Raw genomic sequence first — 13,406 nt, 5'->3', positions numbered from 1 at the left:
ACAAGTTAAAGTTGAACCTAATATTGCTATTGTTAAGGATCTGTTGGCTGATAATATTGATGGGCATTGTTTATTTACTTCTTGCAAATGAAACTGCTTAGAATTGCTAAGCCTGGTGCTAAAGATAAACCTTAGACCTGTTATAGGCATGCCTGTTATTTCTGTAAAATAGGAGGATCATTGTTATCATGGCTTATGTGATATGAGTGCTAGTGCTAGTGCAATACCTATTTCTTTATATCAAGAAAATTATGCATGATATTACACCTGCTGAGTTTAGAAGAAATTGATATCACAATTTAAACTTGCCAATAGAGATACTATTTCACCAAATTGGGATTGTTTAGAGATGTTGAAGTTTTGTGTGGGAAAACTAAATATCCTGCTGATTTTCTTGTTCTTGGTTCCCCACAAGATAGCTATTGTCCCATTATATTTGGTAGACCCTTCTTGAACACTATTAATGCTAAGATAGACAACGAAAAAGATGTTGTTACTATTGGTCTAGGTAATATGTCTCACGAGTTTAACTTCTCTAAATTTCGTAGACAACACCGTGATGAGGAATTTCCTAGTAAGGATGAAATTATTGGTCTTGCTTCTATTGCTGTGCCTCCTAATGATCCTTTAGAACAATATTTGCTAGACCATGAAAATGATATGTTTATGAATGAAAGAAGGGAAATAGATGATGTATTCTTTAAACAAGGACGTATTCTGAAACACAACTTGCCTGTTGAAATCTTAGGGGATCCTCCTCCACCCAAGGGTGATCCCGTGTTTGAGCTTAAACCTTTGCCTGATAATCTTAAATATGCTTATCTTAATGAAAAGAAGATATATCCTGTTATTATTAGTGTTAACCTTTCAAAGCATGAAGAAGAGAAATTATTGAAAACTCTGAAGAAGCACGGTGCTGCTATTGGATTATACTCTTGATGATATTAAGGGCATTAGTCCCACTCTATGTCAACACAAAATAAATCTGGAGAAAGATGCCAAACCAGTTACTGATGGTGCTAGAAGAGGTCAACGACGATATGCAGGTTGAGGAGCGGATGGCGGGCGCCCAGATCTGTGCTCCAGAAGATGTGGCACCAGTGGAGCAAGAAGGTGGAACCACAACCTCAAAGGCTGGACTAGAAGGTACGCAAGCAGTAAACCATAGTAAAGGAAAGTGTAATTCCGTCAGGCAGAGCATTTTTGGTCTGTTTAAGTGTTAGTTATCCAGGATCCAGATGCAATCTTCATAAGTTCTAGTTTGCAGTTTCCAGTACAGAACAATGCAGCTTATGGAACCTTTCAGTGATCAGCATTCAATACTGGGTTCTACAGTCTTATGTGTATGCCAGTGAAAATTATATATGTCATTATAATCAAGTTGTGGTTCTTATAGATTCTACAGGATTAGGTATTCGAAAAAAAAAGATTCTACAGGATTATGAGCAATCGGTCATCCTAAATGTCACATCAATCATACACAGCGATCTATAGGTATTCTTTTTTTCGATTATAATAACGATCCATGTTAGCTAAAGTTTCAGAATTGACTCAATAGTTTCTGAAAATTGGCTGTAGTGTTTTGCCACCACACCACTCAGGTGTTGATGCAGCTGCATATTGTGTAAAGTCTACCTGTTACTCAATAGCATTAGCATTCTGCCGATAACTTTACACTACATCGAGTGTACTCCGTAGCTCAGAAAGCTACATACTACATCGTTACTCATACACAAAGAACACAGTTGTCTGTGCTTCAGCTTTGCTGTAGCCGCAGGATGTGGAAAACAAAACATAAATATATTCATGCATAATTGTGTATTTCTCTCAGGAATTAACATAAAAAAATTGTATGGACCTCATTTTCGCGTACGATCACGCACACAAGTGCAGCTCACTAGGAGGAAAATTGAGACCTCGCCAAGTTCTTTTTTTAGAAAAGGAAGACCTCGCCAAGTTCTGAATAAGAAGCCACACGCAAGTGCATTATCGAAAACGAATATCATCACACATACATGAATGATTGTTCAAGCTTCGTACATAGAGAAGTACATCTGAGCTAGTCGGAATGACAGCCAGACGACAATCATGGCACACCAACGTAGGGAAAGCAGCAGCTTTGTTCATGTACGGTGGTCGGCTGCTGGTACGGACATCATGTTCTGCAAGTCCTTGGGGAGAGTACTTTGGACCTACAGCACATTAGTTCTTACTAATGACATTTTTCCATGTCTTGGGCTTTCATAGTCTATGTCCTGCTCATACGTATCAACACTGGCGTTAGAATTAAACGTGAACCATCAATATTGAAAGGGAATTTAGGTGGAAGAAATATTTGCTCACATGTTCGTCTGTACTAGCTAGCTAGTCATGCCATATATGTTGTAATTTTCTTAACTACTTTTTTTTCACTAACTAGTAATTTTACATGCACGAATAAGACATGTGTGACTTTGTTTCTGGAGTTTGGCAAATTAATTAACAGAGAAGGAAACTGAAGTTTGCCCATACCTTCATATTGCGCATCTAGTTCTTATGCAAGATGCCCAGTCGCTGCTGCAGGCATGTGGGGAGTGTCTTGATAGCAGGGCAGTTTCTGATGCAGAGAAATTGGAGATATGGGTATATGCTTGTGGCCCATCCTTTAGGGGTGACTGGGATCTGCATCTTTCATGGTGGGTAGACTTCATGGACGGGAAAGATCGAGAAACGCTGACGTTAAGCTCTGCCGTTGTTTTAGTTTTTGAGATTCTAGAAATGGATAGAGGAAATGCTCTTCCTTGCCTCCAGTTGATGAGGATGACACTGCCCCTTGTGAAACCGACAATGCTCGCTCGCCCTGCTGCGGCAGCCTCATGCCGAATATGGAGTCAACCTTACTACGCTCATAGATTTGAATTGCCCTGAGAGATTCATACGCATTGAAGATCTCTAACAAGCTTTCACAACCATTTATCTCTAGAAACTGCATGTTTTGCAAGATCTGACTCCTTTCTGAAGATGTTGATGGCTCAAGAGGATGTTGTGCGTATCTAGAGCTTATTGCACCCCGAATCTCTAGGTTCCCAAGAACCAAGCTTTGAAACTCTTTCTCTGGCCGGTGGACAAGTGTGCCGCATCTTATAGCATACAAACTTTCGAGCTGGACAAAACAAGCAAATAGCTCGAATACAGATGACTCAAAGATGATTAGAATCTTCATTGCCATCCACCAGCACTTGACTCAAACTATGCTTAGCCGCTGCTGAGATTGCTTCCCTGTCTTCATATGTGACACACAGATCCAATGTGGTCAATAAAGCCACACTACTAGCAACGCACATGTGAACTCTGGACAATCCTCGATATGGAAAAACTGGAGGTTAGGGAAGGTTGATTCCCCTGGTAATGATGTCAAATTTCTACATTTGAAAAGAACCAGTGTACCAAATTGAGGAACATTATCTCTTGTCTTTCTATTCTTTCAACTGACTCCCGTCCTTTTCGTTTAGTTCCTTCAAATGACTCCCATCCTCCAAAACTCCAAAAGGATTGAAAGTTGAGTTTCTTAAATACTGGAAACGCTGACAATGCTTCTGGCAAAGTGGTAAATTGTAAACGATGCCGTCTACAAACACAGTAGTGACGCTACTACTGGCAGCAAATTTCATCTTGAACAGACATCTTTTTGCCAGCAGGCATGTACCTGACAGCAAACCTCATGTTGAGTTTCTATTCTTGATGCATCTCACTCCTAGTCCTAGACTACTAGTACAACTTCAAAATTCGTATCAGTGTCTTGCGTGTTGTTCTGTTGTTGAGTCATATAGGATGGCGAGTAGTCATGTACATGTACATCTGTGTGTACTCAGACTATCTTGTATCCAGTAGTAAGTCTACTCTTCTTACCCCCTCTCCTCTACCTTTTGTGGCCCATCTATTAGCTTTTTGACCATCTTTGAGTGATAGCGAGACGGCTCTATCTCTTTTCACAAGTACAGCCGTAAGTACAGTTGCGGGCGTCAACGATCAGCAGTACTGAGCTACGGAAAGTCTATCGAATTATAGCTACGGAAAGTCTATTGAAAGGACCTAATTATTGCTCTATATATCAATATAGTGGGGCTTCGTTCATAAGATTTATAAACTCGAGAGCCATTTGGCAATTGAGATCATAGAAACTGCACTCGCGCAGCAAAAAGGAAATTTCTGCCAATTCGTCTTCGTCAGAGGAGATAATATAAAAAAAAGTATGAAAATGAGTGTCAAATCAGGTTCGGTAGATGAAGCATATAATAAGAGAGGATTGTTATTTTGAAACGGTAACATGGGATGGGGTAGCACGGAAAAGTAAGCTCTGCTCGCTCACTTTTGAAAGGAAAGGAGACTGATCTTGACGTCGGCGTTGGTTTTTCCAACGAAACGAATCCGTTTTGGATTGAGATTTCACATAAGCATTACACAATGATCCGCATTAGGCGGGGAGCAGCAATGATACCGCTGGCCGGGAATAAGTACCTATCCCTCTACTACTTACGATGTTTTCCGTTCTATTGAAATCCTGCATCGAGCCGATGTTTGATCGATACTGGGCACATCCATCACATCAACTATTTCACTTTTCTTACGCATTTATTGACGGACCGGTAAACTAGACCCGAAAAACTCCTAATTTTAAAACGAAAGACCCATCACAAAATTATGGCGCAACACTATGACGAGCGTTCTCACAGGCCGGCACCTCGATGCATCCGTCTCAAGAGTTGTACACCTTACATGTGTTTCACGCCATAATCTCTCACTTTCTGCTCCTCCATCTGTCTCCATCATATAATTGATCTCACCTCTCATGTCTGAGTGAAAAAACCATATTTGTTAGTATATATCAAGGCCGAGAGGACACGTTCCTCTCATGTCGAGATTAGTATTAGGGACCCTTAGTATTATTATTTGGTTACTATACGTACATGCAGTAAGACAATCAATCTATGCTCTCATTCACATTTCATTCTAGCACTGACGACTCCAGCCCTATCTATCCCTAGAAGCAAATGGACCCTAGAAGCAAATGGAGTAAGTCCGATGGAACACTCGGATTGGAAAAGATAATTATACTTATAGGCATGGATGAAAAAAAAGCTTGGAAACTAGTTCAAATCGAACTCAAAAGCAACTAGGCAATCCAACTTCCATTGAAGCAGCTTCCCTGGAACTAGCTGCCATTGTATCGGTTGGTGCCATTTCTTCTCTTGGAGGCAGGGCAATAGATTAAGATTAGGCGGTAAGCGAAGGAACTGTAGGGCTTAGGGCTGCGGGTGAGCGCAACTTCAATAGGTCGAGGGGAGGAAGAGAAGAAAAAGCAGCTATTTCACCTGGTGTCGTAATAACCACTGTTTTCGAGTTTGAAGGAATAAGCGCAGCAGAGATCTTCTTTCATTTAAGAAGAAGCCACCGTAAAGAAGAGGAAACGAGGCGTTTAAGGGACACTGACTCCCATTATTTTCTCCAGGCCTGCTTTGGCTAAATCGACGGAGGCTTAGCTTATTATGTTTCGGGCGTTTAGCTAGCTTAGAGAATAAAGAAATCTATCTCTAAAGGGGGAGCGGTACGACTATTTTAGGTTAGAGGAAGGTTGAAGAGAAAATAGCTAAATTAGCCAGTCGGGTAGGCAAGTGCGGGTGGCTGTGGTCAAAGTGAATATGTCTTGTTTCGGTTAGCGGTTTCGGCTCTCCGGCACCGAAGTAAACTCTTTCTATTGCGGGGCCTATGGAGTTTGGGGATGAGTGCTGACACTTTACTGTGCAACATTCCTGTTTCTTTCATTCCCCTTACTAGATCAAAGAGGGCATATGTGGGGTTTGAAGATGCCTGGACCTTACCACCTTATTCTAATAGCCCGCATCAATGCCTCTGCCCAGAACATAGGAGCCCCCTGGGTTCAAGATATCATATCAATTTTCAACTACTGGGAAAGAATTGGGGTGCGGCAGGAAGAAATGGAATTCTCAATAAAAGTATAAACAGGTCTTCCCCACTGCTGCATAGAATCTGAGCTGGGTGGAATTGAAGTTCGGTTTCGATCAAGAAACCCCTGCCCGCTTACCTTAAAAAAACGACTAATGATCAACCGATCACAGAGGTCCTTTTCCAGCAACTTCAAATCAGAAAGCCCCGACTCCCATAAAGAATGCTTGCAGATCTTTCTTTTTATTACGATGACGATATGGACCTCATTACTGTCTCATTTTCTTATATTTATATAAGTTCTTTTTTTTGGATTCGACATAACAAGAACAGAATCACGCTCTGTAGGATTTGAACCTACGACATTGGGTTTTGGAGACACACGTTCTACCGAACTGAACTAAGAGCGCTTTCCGGGAGATAAAGCAGTAAAGAAAAGGATGATTTTTGTACCGCATGCATATAGAAAAATGAAACTCTGAATTTTGTCCAATTTGAATCGATCTCAATTGATCCCTCGTTACTGCCCATAGGAGAAGTAATAGGTAGGGATGATAGGATTTGAACCCCTATCTTGTTTTCCACATCATAATTTATTCCTCCATCTATATACAACTTTCTTGTCATTTCTTCTTTTTGGTTTCATATAATAAATGATATACATCTGAAACCCAACCTAACGTATAAAGAATGAATATTTATCGGTAATGCTCAGGAAGAAAGAAGGGGTCATCTTTTTGATTTTTATTCCACCCTCATGTACCCTTCTTTGCATTTTTTTCTAAAGCCTGTTCAACCTCATATCACCTAACGTATAAAGAATGAATAAACGGGAGTTGCATAATCTCATAGTCATTGGAACATGTATAAGTCATGAAGAAAGCAATAGCAACAAACTAAACGATCAAGTGATAAGCTAACGGAATGGGTAAGTCAATCAGATCATTCATCCAATGATGTGATCCCATTAATCAAATAACAACTCTTTGTCTATGGTTAGGAAACATAACCATCTTTGATTAATGAGCTAGTCAAGTAGAGGCATACTAGTGACACTCTGTTTGTCTATGTATTCACACATGTATTATGTTTTCGGTTAATACAATTCTAGCATGAATAATAAACATTTATCATGAAATAAGGAAATAAATAATAACTTTATTATTTCCTCTAGGGCATATTTCCTTCAGTCTCCCACTTGCACTAGAGTTAATAATCTAGATCACATCACCATGTGATTAACATCGATAGTTCACATCATCATGTGATTAACATCCATAGTTCACATCGCCATGGGACCAACACCCAAAGGGTTTACTAGATTCAGTAATCTAGTTCACATCGCTATGTGATTAACACCCAAAGAGTACTAAGGTGTGATCATGTTTTGCTTGTGAGAGAAGTTTAGTCAACGGGTCTGCCACATTCAGATCCGTATGTATTTTGCAAATTTCTATGTCAAAAATACTCTGCTACAGCCTAGCTCTGGATGGCGAAGCCGTTCTGGCAAAATGGATTTGAATGTGTTCAATCAGACAGAGGAGCCAGAGTCGCTGGAGCAAAGGATGATGACCTCCCCACCAGACAGCCCCGCCTCGTCAATAGCCCCCTTCTTGTATTACTCGAGAAATCAAGAGTCCTTGGTGACAAACCCTTGATGATTCCGGCAAAGCTTGGCTAGGTACTCCTCATGGGTGTGCGCCACATCGAGCCGCTTGAAGGCCTCCCGATTCTCCAGCTCCTCGCCACGGGAGACCACTCGAGGGTCAATGGTGACGAACTCCAGGACCTCCCGGTTGCTGAGGGGGAAGTTGATATTCGTCAAGTTGCCATAGAGACCCACTGCCTTCACATTGTACGCCCTCACGGCTAGCTTCTCCGTTTGGAAGGAGACAAACAAGTAGCGTTGGATCGTGTCCCTATCCTTGATTTCTGACACCCGCATTCCCCACAGCCACTGCCGCACGTCACGGTTCTTCTTCTTAGGTGGCGGCATGTTGATGAAGCAGTGGGAGGAGGCTGCGCTGCCACGTCCTTGGGTTGGTTGCGCAGCACGATGCGTGTCCATGCTTCTAAGTGGCGGCGGGGACCTCAGACGGCTGGATCCCGCAATTTCGGGGGCAATGCCGGTCTATTGAAAGTGCTGGCGGGGGAGCGTGGTGGCTGCGGTGCTGGTGTGCCAGGTCAATGTGGTGCGAGAGAGAGAGAGAGAGAGAGAGAGAGAGAGAGAGAGAGAGAGAGAGAGAGATGCGGCACTGGTGGGGGGGGATTTTTATCCTCAGATTCAGCCGCATCTCGGTAAATATTAGTGATGGTCAATGGGAGGAATATAATTTTTTTGGTGCTAAACCAGATAAGTGTTCGGCTAGGTCTGGTTTAGCTCCCTAAAACATATTTTTTTACTCCTTTTACCGGTTTTGAGGATCAGGTAGAGATGCTCTTAGATTGCTAGTGGTACATGTAGCCATGTCTACGTTAGTTTTCTTTGGTGTGAATGCCATTCATAATTGTACCGTATATTCTTGGGCAGTTCACCACGATCTACTCATTATTTGCACTTAAAGTCAAAATTAGTAGCTCAACTTTCATTGTATTTAATTATGTTCTATTTATGGTGGTGTAGTCGGATAATATATAATTGCACAGCTACTACTACACAATGTTCCATCATCCCTAGTTGAACAGTTTCCCTTTTGACCTTCGTGTGCTCCATCCCGGATAAACTTCTCTTGTCGAGTTGTAATTGTTAGTAGGGACAGAAGAGTGACTACCTTCCTGGATATACGAGGACGATGGTCATTGGGGTGTATCCGCGTGGTTCATGGTGGGATTCAATATTAGAGACTATGAATAGGATGCATCGGGAATATAGGTCCCAGCCTGAAAAAGAGACTCTGTATGATAGATGGGAATGCCTTGGGAGTATGAGTTGAAGCCCGAACTGTGGTGTTTCGTGTGCATTGTATATGGGCTCTCACAGGTTGACATCTTGAGTTTGTATGTGGGATGGAGTTTATATGTGGGCTTCTTGAGTTTGTATGCGGGCATATTTATATTGTTATCTGCAGCATGGGCGTCTTGTCCGCCTCCATGAAGAATTCATCCTCAATTCACAAGATAAGTATGCCCACATCAGTTGGTCGATGAGCCATCGCCAGTCACTCCTTGCACCTACTTGCATGACTGGAGTTCATACAGGCTCATCTCAACTACTTCTCTACAACGTGAATAGACAATAAAAAAATGTCTTATCATTGCCGACGTTCTTTCCACCCTGAAATTGACATTTCCTAGCGAACGGTCGAATAGAACAGGGGCCTCAGCCAAGACCATGATGTTCTTTTTTCGATAAAGGGCGCTTTTATTAACTCATAATGTAGCATCAAGTGGATACAAAGCATAATGAGTGACACCCGGCCTCTGCATAGTTAAGATGCACACAGCCTTAACGAAGAGTCTAGCAAAGTATGTAAAAAAAGAGACAAGTCGCAACAGTAAAGCCATATGAGTCCAAAACTATGCAATGTCGACGGAGGAGGTGGACCGATCCGGAGATTATGTTGTCCACCCATGTTGGGTAAAAACCTCCCTGGCCACCCGCTCCAACCGCATACACACCGCCTTGAACACGATTGATACTCCGTTCGCTGTAGCGTAGACCACTTACGAAGCCAGTGCGTACAACGGTAAATAACCTACATAGAAGAAGATGTTTTGCCATTAAAAACACAATCGTTTCTATATAGCCAAAGCGACCATAATAAGGCAGACGCTCCCACCCGTATTAGCGTACTAAAAGTATTTGGTATTCCATCAAGCCAGTGACCATATATATTGGCAACACTTGTTGGTGGATACAAATTGACGCTATTTGGATGACTGACCATATAGAACGGCGAACTTGCACTGAAAGAAGAGGTGTTTAATTGTCTCGTCATGAGTACAAAAGCTACACTTCTTACTTCCTTGCCAGTTGCGTCGAGCGAGGTTGTCTTTTGTTAGCACAACTCCTCTCCGAAAGATACCACATGAAAATCTTATTTTTAGTGGCATCTTTGATTTCCATATTAGTTTATTATTATTCAATGGAGCCTCTGAGTGCGAGAGTGCACGATACATAGAGTCAACTGTGTAGGACCCAGATGTAGTGAGATTCCAGCGAAACACATCCCTGCCTTGTGTCAAGTTAACCGAATCCAAACGGGATAGAAGATGTTGCCATGACGCAAAGCGGAGGCCAACCAAATCCCTCCTAAATGATACATTTAGCGGGGAGGAGCTGAGCACGTGCGCAAGAGTATCATTCTTATCGCGTACAACTCGGTACAAGGCCGGATATTGTTCCTGAAGAGTGGTGTTTCCTAGCCACATGTCCTCCCCAAAACGTATCTCGGAGCCGTCCTTTATCGCGAATGATCCAAAGCGGAATAGATATTTCTTTACCGCCATCAGACCAGACCAAAAATATGAGTCACCAGGTTTCCAATATGCCTGGGACAACGCTTTTTGGCCTAGATACTTATTGCGCAACAGGGTTTGCCAAACACCATCCTCGGTAAGTAGCTTGAACAGCCATTTACTGAGCAAGGCATCATTCTTAACCTGGAGGTCTTGAACACCTAAACCTCCCTGGTCTTTTGGTCGACAAACCACACTCCATTTTGTTAGCCCATACTTTTTATTTTCACTATCTCCTTGCCAAAAGAATCTGGATCTAAAGTAATCCAGTCTTTGCAGAACCCCTTTGGGAATTTGAAAAAATGAGAGCATGTAGAGAACCATGTTTGTGAGAACAGAATTGATCAAAACTAGTCACCCTCCAATGGAGAGCAACTTGCCTTTCCAACTGCTCAACCGTTTCTCCAATCGCTCTTTAACATGTGGCGCCGTTGCCGGGGAATGAAGCGCCTCTGGTAGGTGGAATTTGGCAAAAATTTATATAGTGTGCTGAAATTTACTGTCACTTGTTACTATGGAAAGTAATCCTCTAAGGGGCTTGTTCGGGCTATCTTCACTCCGACCAGTAAACCAAAGAGTTGCTCCTCAACCTACTGAACCTACTGAAAATGATTTTTACTTTGAAATTCCTTCGGGTATGATAGAGAAACTGCTAGCTAATCCTTTTGCAGGAGATGGAACATTGCATCCCGATTTACACCTAATCTATGTGGATGAAGTTTGTGGATTATTTAAGCTTGCAGGTATGCCCGATGATGTTATCAAGAAGAAGGTCTTCCCTTTATCTTTGAAGGGAGATGCATTGACATGGTATAGGCTATGTGATGATATGGGATCATGGACAAACGATTGAAATTGGAATTTCATCAAAGTTTTATCCTATGCATCTTGTTCATCGTGATCGTATAATATATAATTTTTGGCCTCGCGAAGGAGAAAGCATCGCTCAATGCTTGGGGGAGGCTTAAGTCAATGTTATATTCATGCCCCAATCATGAGCTCTCAAGAGAAATGATTATTCAAATATTTTATGCTCGGCTTTCTCGACAACAATCGCTCCATGCTCGATACTTCTTGTACTGGTTCTTTATGATGAAGACTATTGAATTCAAATGGATTTATTGGAAAGAATTAAACGCAACTCTGAAGATTGGGATCTGACGAAGGTAAGGAGTCAGGTATAACACCTAAGTTTGATTGTGTTAAATCTTTTATGGATACCGATGTTTCTGTAAATTTAGCACTAAATATGGACTTGACTCTGAGATAGTAGCTTTTTCTGTGAATCTTTTGCTACTCATGTTGATCTCCCTAAGGAGAAGTGGTTTAAATATCATCCTCCCATAGAAGTAAAAGTAGTGCACCTATTAAAGTTGAAGAAAAGACTATCACTTATAATGATCCTATTGTTCCTACTGCTTATGTTGAGAAACCACCTTTCCTGTTAGGATAAAGGATCATGCTAAAGCTTCAACTGTGGTTCGTAAAAGCAATATTAGAACTTATACACCTGAACAAGTTAAAGTTGAACCTAATATTGCTATTGTAAGATCTCTTGGCTGATAATATTGATGGGCATGTTATTTATTTCTGATGAAACTGCTAGAATTGCTAAAGCCTGGTGCTAAAGATAAACCTAGACCTGTTATAGGCATGCCTGTTATTGTTAAAATAGGAGATCATTGTTATCATGGCTTATGTGATATGGGTGCTAGTGCTAGTGCAATACCTATTCTTATATCAAAGAAATTATGCATGATATTGCACCTGCTGAGTTAGAAGATATTGATGTCACAATTAAACTTGCCAATAGAGATACTATTTCACAAATTGGGATTGTTAGAGATGTTGAAGTTTTGTGTGGGAAAACTAAATATCCTGCTGATTTTCTTGTTCTTGGTTCCCCACAAGATAGCTATTGTCCCATTATATTTGGTAGACCCTTCTTGAACACTATTAATGCTAAGATAGACAACGAAAAAGATGTTGTTACTATTGGTCTAGGTAATATGTCTCACGAGTTTAACTTCTCTAAATTTCGTAGACAACACCGTGATGAGGAATTTCCTAGTAAGGATGAAATTATTGGTCTTGCTTCTATTGCTGTGACTCCTAATGATCCTTTAGAACAATATTTGCTAGACCATGAAAATGATATGTTTATGAATGAAAGAAGGGAAATAGATGATGTATTCTTTAAACAAGGACGTATTCTGAAACACAACTTGCCTGTTGAAATCTTAGGGGATCCTCCTCCACCCAAGGGTGATCCCGTGTTTGAGCTTAAACCTTTGCCTGATAATCTTAAATATGCTTATCTTAATGAAAAGAAGATATATCCTGTTATTATTAGTGTTAACCTTTCAAAGCATGAAGAAGAGAAATTATTGAAAACTCTGAAGAAGCACGGTGCTGCTATTGGATTATACTCTTGATGATATTAAGGGCATTAGTCCCACTCTATGTCAACACAAAATAAATTTGGAGAAAGATGCCAAACCAGTTACTGATGGTGCTAGAAGAGGTCAACGACGATATGCAGGTTGAGGAGCGGACGGCGGGCGCCCAGATCTGTGCTCCAGAAGATGTGGCACCAGTGGAGCAAGAAGGTGGAACCACAACCTCAAAGGCTAGACTAGAAGGTACGCAAGCAGTAAACCATAGTAAAGGAAAGTGTAATTCCGTCAGGCAGAGCATTTTTGGACTGCTTTGGTTAGTTCTGTGGAAATTGTTCTAGAATTCAAACAAGTGTCAGAGGAAAACCCAATTGGTCTGTTTAAGTGTTAGTTATCCAGGATCCAGATGCAATCTTCATAAGTTCTAGTTTGCAGTTTCCAGTACAGAACAATGCAGCTTATGGAACCTTTCAGTGATCAGCATTCAATACTGGGTTCTACAGTCTTATGTGTATGCCAGTGAAAATTATATATGTCATTATAATCAAGTTGTGGTTCTTATAGATTCTACAGGATTAGGTATTCGAAAAAAAAAAGATTCTACAGGAT

The 13,406-nt window shown here is 41.2% G+C and overlaps 1 non-coding gene across 1 annotated transcript; it reads right to left on the bottom strand.

Annotated features, from left to right (window-relative positions):
• Window positions 1-6,279: 6,279 nt before the first annotated feature.
• Window positions 6,280-6,353, bottom strand: TRNAW-CCA. The gene has a single exon. It is a non-coding gene; the product is annotated as a tRNA-Trp (tRNA).
• Between the last annotated feature and the right edge of the window lie 7,053 nt (window positions 6,354-13,406).

Source organism: Triticum urartu, unplaced genomic scaffold (genome assembly GCF_003073215.2).
Source record: "Triticum urartu cultivar G1812 unplaced genomic scaffold, Tu2.1 TuUngrouped_contig_1410, whole genome shotgun sequence".
NCBI lineage: Eukaryota > Viridiplantae > Streptophyta > Magnoliopsida > Poales > Poaceae > Triticum > Triticum urartu.
Note: the sequence above shows the minus strand (reverse complement) of the source record. Positions and strands in the feature narration are given on the sequence as shown.